The sequence below is a fragment of the Coturnix japonica genome, chromosome 1 (assembly GCF_054131305.1).
Source record: "Coturnix japonica strain WE chromosome 1, WE-NBRP24, whole genome shotgun sequence".
NCBI classification, from domain to species: domain Eukaryota; kingdom Metazoa; phylum Chordata; class Aves; order Galliformes; family Phasianidae; genus Coturnix; species Coturnix japonica.
The window spans coordinates 152,320,741-152,333,591 of NC_140663.1; the positions used below are offsets into that span (position 1 = coordinate 152,320,741).

The 12,851-nt window shown below is 40.2% G+C and overlaps 1 protein-coding gene across 12 annotated transcripts in view; it reads right to left on the reverse strand.

Annotated features, from left to right (window-relative positions):
• The window catches only part of ENOX1 (ecto-NOX disulfide-thiol exchanger 1), a 365,975-nt gene that overhangs the window by 296,091 nt on the left and 57,033 nt on the right, over positions 1-12,851 (reverse strand). The window lies entirely within an intron of this gene.

Below are 12,851 nucleotides of genomic sequence, written 5' to 3' on the forward strand. Positions count from 1 at the left end.
AATTAGTCCTAGAGTATCTCTAAGGTTTTCTGGTCATTCCTGCAAAGTGACAGAGACAGTAAGGCATTTCATAAGTCTCATGTGCTTAAGAAAGCAAAAAAAGAGGAAGAATATACATTTCGAGAAAGAACCAGGCTCAGCAGACTAGGACAAGACATAGGGAAAGAAAAAAAAGGAGAAAAAAAACTAGCTAACATGTCCAAATGATCTTGGTCTGATCTTTGCTCTGTACAGTGATTTCTGAGATGACCTCATCAGCTTCACCAACATGAACAGATGCTGCACTGAGCATTTCTATTGCACCAACAGCATCTTTGAATTCTGCAGTAGGAAACAATCTTCCACACGGTGCTGCAAAACAGCCACAACTCTAAAGAAACTTAAAGTGGACATTAGGAAAAAGCCTTGCCTCTTTCCCTTCTCTAAAATTTTGCTTGAGCTTTTGCCTGCAGCTGCACCACTGGTACCCACCACGATTCCCAGTGTCTGCAAAGTGAATCATCCCAGTAGTTAGATGAGTCAGTCACAGAGCAGCCCATACCCACCATGCATCAATGGGCACCTGACTGGGAGCACCTAGGTGCTGCAGCTGAATAGCAGGCATTTTCTTCTCAAAAGGCTCTACCCACCAAAAGAGTCCTAGACTCCCTCTGTTCCCTTCTGTGAGCTGGTAATTTTCAAGCAGGGAGACAAAATGTAAATATCAGCATGGGTAATTATTTCACTGCTCTTTTTTTTTTTTTCTTTTTTTTTTTTTTTCTTTTTTTTTTCAAGATAATCAGACATAAAGATAAGGCTGTCTCTGTGAGGCAGAAGCAGTAGAAATTTTTATCCAGCAACTGCATGAAAGATTTTGCCAGTTCTTCATACAAAAGCAACAGTTCACTGATTTGTAGCTGCTGCCTACTTTCATGTATAAAAACAACAACTACAGACATCCCTCACAGGTCTTCTCTACATATTTTCAGGCAATCTCTATAAACATGACAATAGCTAGAGTTATTTATTCTATACGCTATCTTTCCATTCCTGCTGCTGATGTCAACCACAGAGAAGCTCCTCAGCAGCTCAGACTGCATCACAGGGAGGCACGGGCAAAGCCACATGTCTGCCCTTCGCATCTCCTATTCAGTTCCCCAGTAGAGATTTCCACAATAGGGAGCAGAGGAATCACAAAGAGAATTCCATTAATGTTAATGTGTAAATCAGCAAATACCACCTCCAAAAGCAGTGGGGGCTGTTTGGTATGTAGTATCAATAAGAAGCAACTGCAGGATCAAAGCATGGCCAAAATTTACTCTTTATTTTTTGAAATAATGTCTTCTGCTCTTCTGAATTCACTTCTTCAGCAATCAGCTTTATAACGCTTTTCTCACATAAATTTATTTCACACACTATGCTTTGGGTTGGAAGTAGATGATCTAGTATTGCAGTTGATGCCCCATCTCTGCAGGCTTCCAAGGTGAGGCTGGATCAGGCCCTGGGCAACCTGATCTAGCTGTGGTGTCCCTGTTCATTGCAGGGAAGCTGGACTAGATTGCCCTCGGAGGTCTCTACGATAGGATTCTATCATTCGATGATCTCTAAGGTCCCTTCCAACTTAAGCCATTCTATGGTTCTCTTTTTCCCCTTGTCTCTTACCCATGTTAACTGTTGCATGTTTCATCCTCTGCAGTGGACTACAAGCCCTCACGCTACCTCACCTGAATAGGAGTTATCACTCATCATTAGGCACCTAAATGCATACATGATGCCAGGATGCAAGTATCTTAAGCTGAGTGGTCTTTATGATGGGCAGTAGAACCCAAGTTCAATCAAGTACCAAAGTAGAACCCAAGAGCAGCCAAGACCAACAAAACTTCTCTTATAAAGGTAACCTTGAAAACATGAACCAGGTGTAAAATCATCCTAATGTGATAATGAATGAAATAGTATCACTCAAAGACATGTCTCAAGGGATTGCTGACCTGGGAATTTCTTATCACATATTTATAGAGAAACATTGTGAATTTCTGCATGGTTCCAAGGCAGCCTAACTTTGCTACCAAACTTTAGAGAAATTACATGTGGATACACACAGTCAATTTGCTGTGCATAACATTATCAGCTTTTATTTTAGAAATGACCACCCATCTATCTGTTCCAAAAGATCTCATAGGGTTATTAAAAGATGCCAAGAAAACTTCGTACTTGTAGCACACTTTCTATCTTTAATAACACCAGCTGTCACTTTTGCAAATGCACCATGCCCTCCACAGTTATCCCATATTCTGCAAACACCAAAAATGCCCCCAAACCCTCCCACGGTTATTAACATCTGCTTCATTTACTGATACTGACAAACTGAAGGACAAAGGCATGATTTAACAGATTGTTCTGTGCAAAGAAACAATGCAGTTCACAAAAGGATTCATCAAATGCCCCTGTCAGAAAGCCTTACAGAGCACAGCTTAATGAACGTATGCAAATTGCTGTAATATATAAAATGTCTGCTACCACTTCAACAAGTAATGTGCTTATGAAATCTATAGAGAATGGTAAGATAGATCAATCCAATTTGTCTTTGAAATAAAGCGATTTGGTTTCCTCAAGATAATTTCAATCTCTCTTTTTTTTTTTTTTTTTTTTAAATGCCTTGTGGCATGACAGCAATACATTACATACAACAAACTACCACTTTAGACCCTAGAAGATGTGATTATTCAACAGAAAAAACACCAGACAAACTGGAAGCCCACTGGTACACTTCAATATTTTCCTTCAGTGTTTTGACACGCTGGCAGTTCTAAAAAATTGGTATTTGCAAGCCTTGCTGCCTTTAAACAACCTCAGTACTTTCTGCAGTCGCTTGAGGTGCGACTGAAGCCTGAGTGTAACTTGGGGTAACATTTACCCCATGAAGAATTGCTCTGATCTGACAGCACATAAAAAAACAACATCCAGCCAGGACATTAAATACAATTAAATCCACCCTTTATAATTCTAATGAAAAAAGAAAATAATAGGTCTCATCAAAAACTGTGTGCAACCGACCTTGACTTTGCTATTTAGGCCTAGAAAGGTGTGTAAGAGAAGGTGTGCCACATGACATTGTGATGTACCATGGTTATATCCTTTAAAGACCTTTTTTTTTCTCTCAACACATCTGTCAGAAGGAGCAGGGGTAGAAGCAGTGGTGTGTTGAGGTTCCAATGGTCTACATCATTGTTTTTGCACTGTTTTCTTTTTTCTTTTTTTTTTTTTTAAAGGGCACTTCTTTCCCTTTGCAAAAAGCACTCCAAGCATCATCTGTACCAACGCAGAACTGATTCCACTTCAGAGCCAACTGAAAAACTGAAAACTATGAGTGTTTATTATTTTATTCCAGTTGGTCTGCCTACCTACTTGAGTGTGAGTGTGTATAGGTGAGGTGGGAGGAAAGGAGGAAAAGGGAATTTTTTGAGGCTTTGCTTTATTTTATAATTTGACCATTTTTGTATACTTTCAGAAGCTCCAGTCATCCAAAGACTGAAAACACAGAGCACAAATTATCTGGCCTCTTCATCTTCCTTTCAGTCACATTTCTCTGGAGTCTAGGATGGAAAAAGTCCAGGGCATGGTCTGCCAGCTCTTTTACATGCTATTTATTAGATCTAAAATTTTCCAGCTGGAAGGTGTCCATTGCATTCTACAGAATGCAAGTTTTCATAGGAAATAAAAGTAACTCTAGAGCTGGGAGTGCAAAAGGGAAACAAACAAACACTCTCTAAGTAACACTTTACTGGGTGATTCCTTGCTTATTTATGCTCACAGTGCGAGTATGGTGAGAATGTGTGCTGATAGTCTTACAAGAAAAGAATTCCTCTGCTCAAAACAATTGCCTAATAAATAAACAGCTTCAACTCTTACATCATCCATCATTTATTTCACATTACTGTATAAGTAATTACTATCAAAGACAGACACAAGTTTTGCTCACTGCCTTAGGCAAAATGACTAAATTGGACAGTACTCAACATAGAATTTTCAAATCACAGGCGAGCAGATTCTACACCAAGAATTATCTAAACTGTATCACAAAGCTCAGGCTGAAGCACAATGTCAGAAATGTGTTGCGATCTCCTCATTTCACAGGCATTAATTTGCAAATACCCTTCCACTTTGCTGCACTGAATATGCAGTGTGTATCAGACACTATGGATAAGGCCCCTACTTCTCTGCAAAGAGTATACACTGAAACAACTGCAACTTTTTCAAGAATTGGGTTTGTATACAGCAATTAAGAGGTGAGATCCTTAATAACTGATATCGGTTTCAGATGCTAGGTAGTAACAAAGCAGGCTGCTTTCATTTTTACATCTTTTTTCTTTTTTTTTTCTTTTTTTTTTTCTTTTTTTTCCTGCATTAAAATTTACAAGATGGTGGGTTTCCTGTCTTTCCTTAACATTCATTTGAAGACTGAAACCTGGGAATAAATGGACATGCCAAGCCTTTCTTTATTATACCTCATTTTTCAGAATTACCCTTTCAGGTTCCACGATTACCTTCCCTATTTTAAATCTGTTCTTTTTAACATAAATCTACAAGTACAGAAAAATGTCTCCCCTTTTGACAGTACAGCGAGGCCAGCAGGTTCACAGTTGGTAAAGTTAATAAAGGCAAATTAAGGAGGCTCTATCTCATACCTTCCCTCTTATCTCCTGAACCCATGTGAAATTATTCTAATTATCCTAACTAAAATTAAACATTCTAACTTTTCTCTGGAAGAGAAGGAACAGATTATTCTTGGGAGCCAATCTTCTTACAGCTCCCCTAAGATACAACACCTATTAGACTTCAGAGAGAAAAAAAAAACACAAAGCCTCCTGTACAGATTTCAGTTTCAGTCTAATGAAATTGCTTCAATAAAGTGTATTAACCTGTACACCACCATTGACAACATTACAGTCATGCTGTGTGCAATGGAGTGTGCTACACGATAATGCAATAAAACATTTTTTTAACCTATTACTTGGTGGAGTGATATTTTTTTTTCCTCTCTTCAGCAACATTAGTATTTAAAGTCTGTGTTCTCTGCTTCAATCAAATAGGCAGGAAGTGAAGTCAATCAGTGTCAACGCCAGTCCCACACCTCTCCCCGTGAACACATTCCTGCCACCCATCACAATGAGAGTGTTCACCCATCGCTGTTACGGACAGAGTAACTACACTGGACAGCAGCTTAATCAATACAGCAAATGGTTTCTGGGACCATCTTGAACTGACAGCAAAGCAGATTAGAAAGTGAAATCCTTTCTTTGATTATCTTCTTGGCAAGTTAGTACAAAACCAATGCTCTCTGCTGAAAAAGTACAATGAGGAGATATATAAGAACGCAGACCCTTCTGGGCTCATGGAGCTAAGTTTGAATGACAACATCCATTTTCCATGACTGGATTCTCCAAACTACCTGTGGGAAAAAGTGGGGAAGAACACCCTGCACTGTCTCAGAAGCAGCATTTACACTGCAAAGATTCCCAACCCAGTAAACTTCTGGGAAAGAACAGAGTTGAGCAACTTTACTGTGGCAGGCACTTCTGAAGGGAAGTGGTCCTCACCTCCCCTGATGAAGGCAGAAAACACAACCGCTGCCTTGGGGTAGACAGTGCAGAGCCTATGCTACCCTGCTGCATCTCTGCAGATGGCCTGAGATCTGCAGGTGTGCTTTCATCACTGAGGTTTAGAGACTGGAATAGAAATCCAGTATGGAAATACAAACTTTTATTTTTTTCTATTTTAAAAGAAAGGCAGAAAAAACGAGCTGCAGTGCTTCATTCTGAAAGACTTGGTAGGCAATTCAATGCTTTAGGTGGAATACATTTCAAACCCTGTCATTCTCCAACTACAGTGACAACTACTGAGAAACTTCTGTTCAAATAATCACAAAGAGAAGTTCCAATAAATTGAACACAGATCACACTTTTCAGGACTAAGTCTTATAAGGACGACATAGGTAAGGTTGGTATGCCCATGACATTCAGTTGTCTGGGAAGGTCCTTAAATAAAATCCAGCACTGTAATATCTGAAGGGTAAGTTACCACATAGCTGCATAAAAGGACAAACCACACAGAACCAGTCACCAGTAAAGCTCAGCCTCAGGAATCACAGGTGGGTCGAGAAATCCGTAGAAGAAACATCATACCCTCTTTCAAAGGAGGATCACCCTGTCCTCATTAAAACAGACAGCCACTGTAATGGAGGCCAGCAACAACTCGTAGGTGTTTGGTCACAGTTATTTTTAGCTTTATAGAATGGCCTACTTTCCTTCTTGTCTCATAACCAGGCTGTGAAGGGAAGCAGGATCAAGAACTTAGAAAGGAGCCTAGAAAGCCCATCTCAGCAGTGATTTGTGACTTCTGCTTGAAGTGGAGGACAGGCACCAAGACATCATCCTCTGAAAAATCACAGATGATGAGGAGTAGCACACACAGGTTGTTAGCAGACAGACAGGACAGAGGAGCACTTTTAAGCAAAGGTAGCTAAAAATGCTACCCCTGCCCAACACACATTCCTCCAAAGCCTTCTCATCTCCAGGACAGTAATGCTTCAGAGTTAAATATCCCAAAACAATCCTGTACTGTGTCTGTTAGTATTAGGATGAAGCTGTGGTGAGCCTGTAGCCGGTGAGGGTTGCATGCCTGTAAGAATGATGACAATAGCTGCATTTTGCTCCTGATACTGTGAGTTAAGAGCAGAACTCTGTTGTCTGCCAAGTTTTCAGCACAGGTTTTGGCTGAGAAAAGTTTGAGTATAGTGTTTGGGGAGCAGTATTGAAGAGTATAACACCCAGGGGGAAAAACTGGATTCTCGCCTAGTTTTTGATCTTGGTCCAAGAGGGCTACACAGTATCTGCTCTGCAGAGACACACCAACCACAGAACCCCTTCCTAACACCAATAAGAAAAGACCAAAATCAAGAGATTCTAGTGGTAGGAAGACAGCTGACATCCCCCATCTTCAAAGCCTGGCAACAGCAAGGAAATTTCTTATGCTGACCTTTCCAACTGAGTCTTCCTGGCATCTGCTAGCAAACAGCAGACTCCATGAACCACCGGATTCAACATACAACAGATTATGGTGTCAGCACATGAGAAGTTGTCAACCTCCTTTCTCATTCCGCTTTGGCACTACTATAACCGGATATTCATATTGTATGACATTCATATTGTATGTTTGCTCAGGGACAGGATTTAGCAGAGGGTTGTTAGAGTTAGGTTAGTATGGTTAGATTGCGCTTGGACTCGGTGATCTTTAAGGTCTTTTCCAACCTGAGCAATTCTATGATTCCATGATTCTGTGCTTACTTGTATTTTTTGTTAGCCACAGTAAATGTTGCTATGCACGACAATATATGTTGCAGAAAACCCTGCACAAATTTACCAAATTCTAGTATCTTCAATCTATTTTGGTTTTCAACTTTAATAATGTGTTCAGAGTTTATTCCAGAACTTCAGAACTTCACCTCTTGGGATGTTTGAAAAATTTCTTTTAATTTTCAGGCTAAATTCTTTCAGGATTAATTAATAAACACGTTAACTTGTGCTGATATTATCCCTCAGTTTCAACAGTTCTTCTCCCTCTCTGGTATTTACTCTTGAAATGTATTTAGAACAAATTTTCTGCCGAGATACTATGCACCGATTACAGGGAATGGAGGTTTAGCTTATTTTGCCATCAAGCCTGCCAGAAGAGAACCATCTACTGGGAAACCATCATTTATCTAGTTATTTATTTGTTTATTTTACTAATGAACAAAACACAAATGCTGATTTCTTTTCCTAGTTATTCCATTTTAAGTTAGGAATTATTACAGCTGTATGGAGAGCAAGCTGTAACCTATGGCTAACCAAAAGGCAAGGATTGCACCTGAGCAGTCATTTGCCTGGGGCTACGTGTTAAATGCAGTCTGGATTCTGAGCACTAAGCTGTCAGCAAAGGACAAATACATAATCAAGAAGGGGAGAACAGTAGGCATCTGCCATGCAGCAGCCATCTTACCAGAGGACCTGGAAAGTGAAAGACATTGACTATAGCCTTACTCCAGCCTAGAGAGACTTGAAAACCTAAGCAGCTGACACCTAGATCCCCTGCTCTCTACAGGTAAGCAATGCATCTGTTCCATGTCTATGCAAAAGGCTGTTTTATCCACTCCCCAGTTTTTCAGTGTAACCATCATACTTCTGCATTGAATTCAGTGCCATCCAGATGTGTTAGGGAGATCTCAGCATATCCAGTACACTAGGCGTCACTGGACTAAGCTCCCCAGTGCTGTCTTCAGTATGCAGCATTGCCGTGGAGAGCATCAAGACTTTTCTAATCATGATATCTCAATGTGCACAAAATTTGCCTTTGAATACCAGGGAAATCATTTGTCTAGGACAGAAGAACTGAAGAGTGTAATTCAGGTGACCCTCCAGCACAGTTGCTCTGTATTGACTTCCATAACTTCAGCACCAAGGTGAAGAATTTGTCTCACCAACTGCAGATGTCAATATTAGAACACATCACCTTGGGCTACCCTTAATTGAGAAAGAGAAATAGGTACCTCGAGGGCTCAATTCTTCTCATTATAACATGGATATTTAAAATGGCTTAGATGAATTGCACCCAACTATAGGGTCCAATGATCATAAAAGGAACCAAGGGAGAATAGCTTTGATGTAGGCACTTACACTAGATAACTCAAGGTGGTTTAGATAAGTCTTACTGCTAAAGTCTGCCTCAGGAGAGCTGCCATTCAGACGAATTAGAGATCTGAAGTCAAAAACACGAGTTCAAAAGATGGGTTTTCAGTGACACCAGGATTTAATCTGTAAGTCTTTATTCAGTCCAGCCTTTTATTGTTGAATTTTAAATAGAAGAATTTGAGATTTGGCTTAATGATAGCTGTAATAAATGTCGTCATTAATCTAGGAAGATTGATTTATTAGAAAATATTAAAATAACTAAATATGTATAGCTTGACTAAAGCCACAGTTGAAAGAAAAGCATGATAATTATCTACAAGCTCTGGAAGGATGCACACAGTAAGGATTTGTCTTTAATAGGGATTTTCAGGAAACTATAGCTAAGAGTAATGTGATTATACTGAGCAAAGTAAAATTTAGGCTGACAGGAAAAAAATAAATCCTAATAATGAAATGTATTCTATAGTAGAATAATCTTCCAAAGGAAATTGGCTGAAGTCCAATCACATCTAAAGCCAAGTGGACAGAGATCCACAGAGAACAATCCTGTATTAGCTGCAAGATGGGCCAGATGACTCGACAGCATTTTTTTCACTTTTAAATTCCTACCATTCTGCTGTACAAAATAATCCAATAAGCCAAAGTGAGAGGGAAGTAGGCTTAGTAACAACTACACGGCTGTCTCTTCTCTGAGGTCTGCATAGAGACATCAGTGCGTCTTCCAGGAGGGAAGGAACATCTGTATGCGGACAGAATACCTTGTTAATTTGGTGCTACAAAGTCTTACGCTTTCTGTCCCCTTCTCCTCCTTGCTCCACTCCCTAATAAAATGGCATTACTACAGAAATCGACCCTGTGTTGTAAATGTATCAATCATGATTTTTGCTGCACCCGCTCTCATAATTGGTTTAAGCCTTCTTGATCTCAGACGCCATTTGCAGTTAAATAAAACACAAAAAATAAATAGCCTGTGGGCACACATTTCCAACAAAATAATCTTGCCACATGTTGATCTGCAAGGATTATGGTAACAGCGTTTCATGAAGTTACAACACTCATTTTTATAGCTGTCCAATAGTTTACTCTAATTTTGAAGTGGATTTGACAGTTATAGCTAAAAAATCTTGCCAAGCATCTGTGTTAATATACCCTCTGTTCTCTGCTGTGCTGCAGAAGCAAATAAAAGGAGCTTTCTTAAAGAATGACTAGTCAATTCAATTGTGGATTTGGTTTCCCTCACCAGGGACTTTTAGACAGTCTTAACAATCTATATAAAAAGAATATTTTCTGAATAAAGTGTTTTCAACTGTTACTCTAGCTTTCTCCAATCTATTGCAATTCCATTTTCCCCACAGCAGTCTCTCCGTAACACAGACCAAATCTCTTCTACCCACTTCACAAGTGGCCTGAGATTCAAAGAATGTATTTATGGTGTGTAGCAGGGGATGTCTGTTCCAGCAGGGGATGTCTGTTCCAGAAGGGATTTTAAAAGAACATCATCACCTGAATATCATGGAATCATGGAACAGGTTGCCCATGGAGGTTGTGGATGCCCCATCCCTGGAAACATTCAAGGCCAGGCTGGATGTGGCTCTGGGCAGCCTGGTCTGGTGTTTGGCGACCCTGCACATAGCAGGGGGTTGAAACTGGATGATCATTGTGGTCCTTTTCAACACAGGCCATTCTATGAGTCTATAGTTATTCCACAAATCTGCACATAGTACCTTATTTTACTCCTTGACTTTTTTGTTTGTTTACCTAAAAGGGTCAAAAACAACACAAACAGGATTTCTGTTTTCCTAAAGATGGAACATTAATGGAAATAACAGGCAAATAGTGACCAACAGTTCATATCTTATATCCCTGATTCTAAGTTATTCTCATAATTTCTCCCTGGCTTCTCCACCCTCTCCAACAAAATGTGCAAATCAGAACTCAAATTACCATTATTCTACCTTCTCTCCTTTTTCAAAGAAAAGAAATACAATGTTAAAATTGTACCACACATAATCCTTTAAAATGCTTGTCAATTTGAGATTTTTCCTTCTCCCTTGTCTTGAGATAATAAGAGATATAAAACATGAATTACCCTTAACCGATACAGCTGCTAATTCCCACTGCTGGCAGCAGAGCAGAGACCATAAAATGGCAGCTGTACCCCTGCAGTCTACCTGTGCAAGAAACTGAACTTGCCTTAGTAAAAGTGAGTCACTGCTTTTAAGTGGCCTGAAAGTGTGCCAAGAGAAAAACTGACAGCCACATCAGGGTGAGGCATTGACTGCTGTGGGATGATGTTCACAGAGCAGTCAGAGACTTTCAAGGTCAGACTGGGCCGGGCTCTGAGCACCCAGATCAAGGTGTAGACATTCCTGTTTGTTTCAGAGGGTTGGACCAGATGTCCTTTAAAGGTCCCATCCAACTCAAAACAGTTCTATGGTTTTATGATTCTATGGCCCTATGCTATCAGAGACAGAGCAGTGGATGCAGGGCAGAGTCAGCAAAAGGAGAAAGAGACTGCCTCAAAGATAAAGAGCCCAGATGAAGCAGCATCCTGGCACCTCCAGAATGACTCTGAGGCAGAAGGCATTGTGTACAAGGAAGTCCTAAAGACTCAGAAGTTCTTTTATCCTGTAGTTTTCCGAGTGACATGGGCAGAACACCATATGTAAACCCAACACCACAGTCTGCTGCCACTCTTGAACTTTATTCTGCCTGCAATCCTAGCCAAGAAAAAAACAAAACACAAAAAGAAACAAAAAAACGAAACCCAAAAGCATGTTATAATAAGCCAAAAGAATGGAAATGCTGACTAAAGCACTGTCCAAGTCCCACACAGAAGGGCAGGGCAGATCAAGGGAGAAGTGGAAATAATCTTTCGTAAATCATTTTTAATTGAATTATCACCGTCTCAGTTCATACAACTATTTCTAGTGATGGCATTTTAACCAAAAGTTAACCTTGCTGTATGTTTCTTTTTCTGATTTCCAGTGTTTAAGTAATTACACGAGAAAATTGGAGAGAAAAAAATACATTTCTGCCTTAATTAAATAGGTTAAGAATCAACTATTAAGAAAAAGAAAACAAATCAAATCAAAGGATTTGAAGCTCAGCTCCAAGGGTGGCTTTTTCCAGCAGTAAGCAGGAGTACAACTTAGCAAAGATACAACAACATGAAAATACCCCCACAGCTTCACAGGAGAATAACTACTTGATTTCTTTGTCCAGTTTATTGCATGCTTTGCTCCGTCAGAAGAATTGTGGCCAGGCAGCAGGCATGAAGGCTACATAATTTCCTCCTGCAGGCTTCTGCACTTATATGGAAATATCTAGAGAGGAGGATGATTTAATAACTGAGTGTGTTCAGCCACAGGAGGTTTCTCAAGGATGGGCAAGAAAGGAGAGAGGGACAGAGAGAGCGAGCAAGGGAGAAATAGGGAAAGAGAGATGGCCAGTGATGAGCAGGGACCAGACATGCAGTCGGGCTGCAGAAATGGCAGGAGCAAAGTCTCTTTCTCCATGGAGATCTCCCAGTGTGGATTTTATAGGAGCCATGGTTAAACCTGAGAGCTTCAGGCTGGGAAGAATAACCATTGGGAAAGAGCCTCTCCTCTGTCCCAAGGGCACTATCTGCATGGGTCAGACCTGCTTTAAGTTTCATTATTTCCAGTGGTCTTTCAAAGCAGGTCACAGCTTTTTCTCTTAGGAGAATTTGGCTTTAGTTTAGTATCATTCACTGCAGCACCCAGCAGTAGGAAGTTCTGGGTGTCATTGATGCAATGTACTCACTTTTAGGAAGCCAGAATTGCCTGATATGAAAGCCTGCCGCAAGCTCAGATTATTATCAAAAAGATAATGGAAAATTGAAAGAACCTGAAAAAATAATAATACATTTTTATTCAAAGGAAATAGATCATTTGAATGCTAGGAAAAGCATTTGGGGGCTTGGGATTAGACGCATTAGCATCGAATAGTCCTACGTCAGCAGGGCCTCCAGGGGACCAGGTGTTGAAATAGGAATAAAGAAGCAGCAGAGTGATAAGTGATAAGAACTGTGGAGCGGTCATCCTTGTTTTAAGGTGATCAAAAGGAAACCAGTTCAGAATGGGGAAGCAGAGAGGGCTGGGAATTAAAGGCGCACTTTTCAAC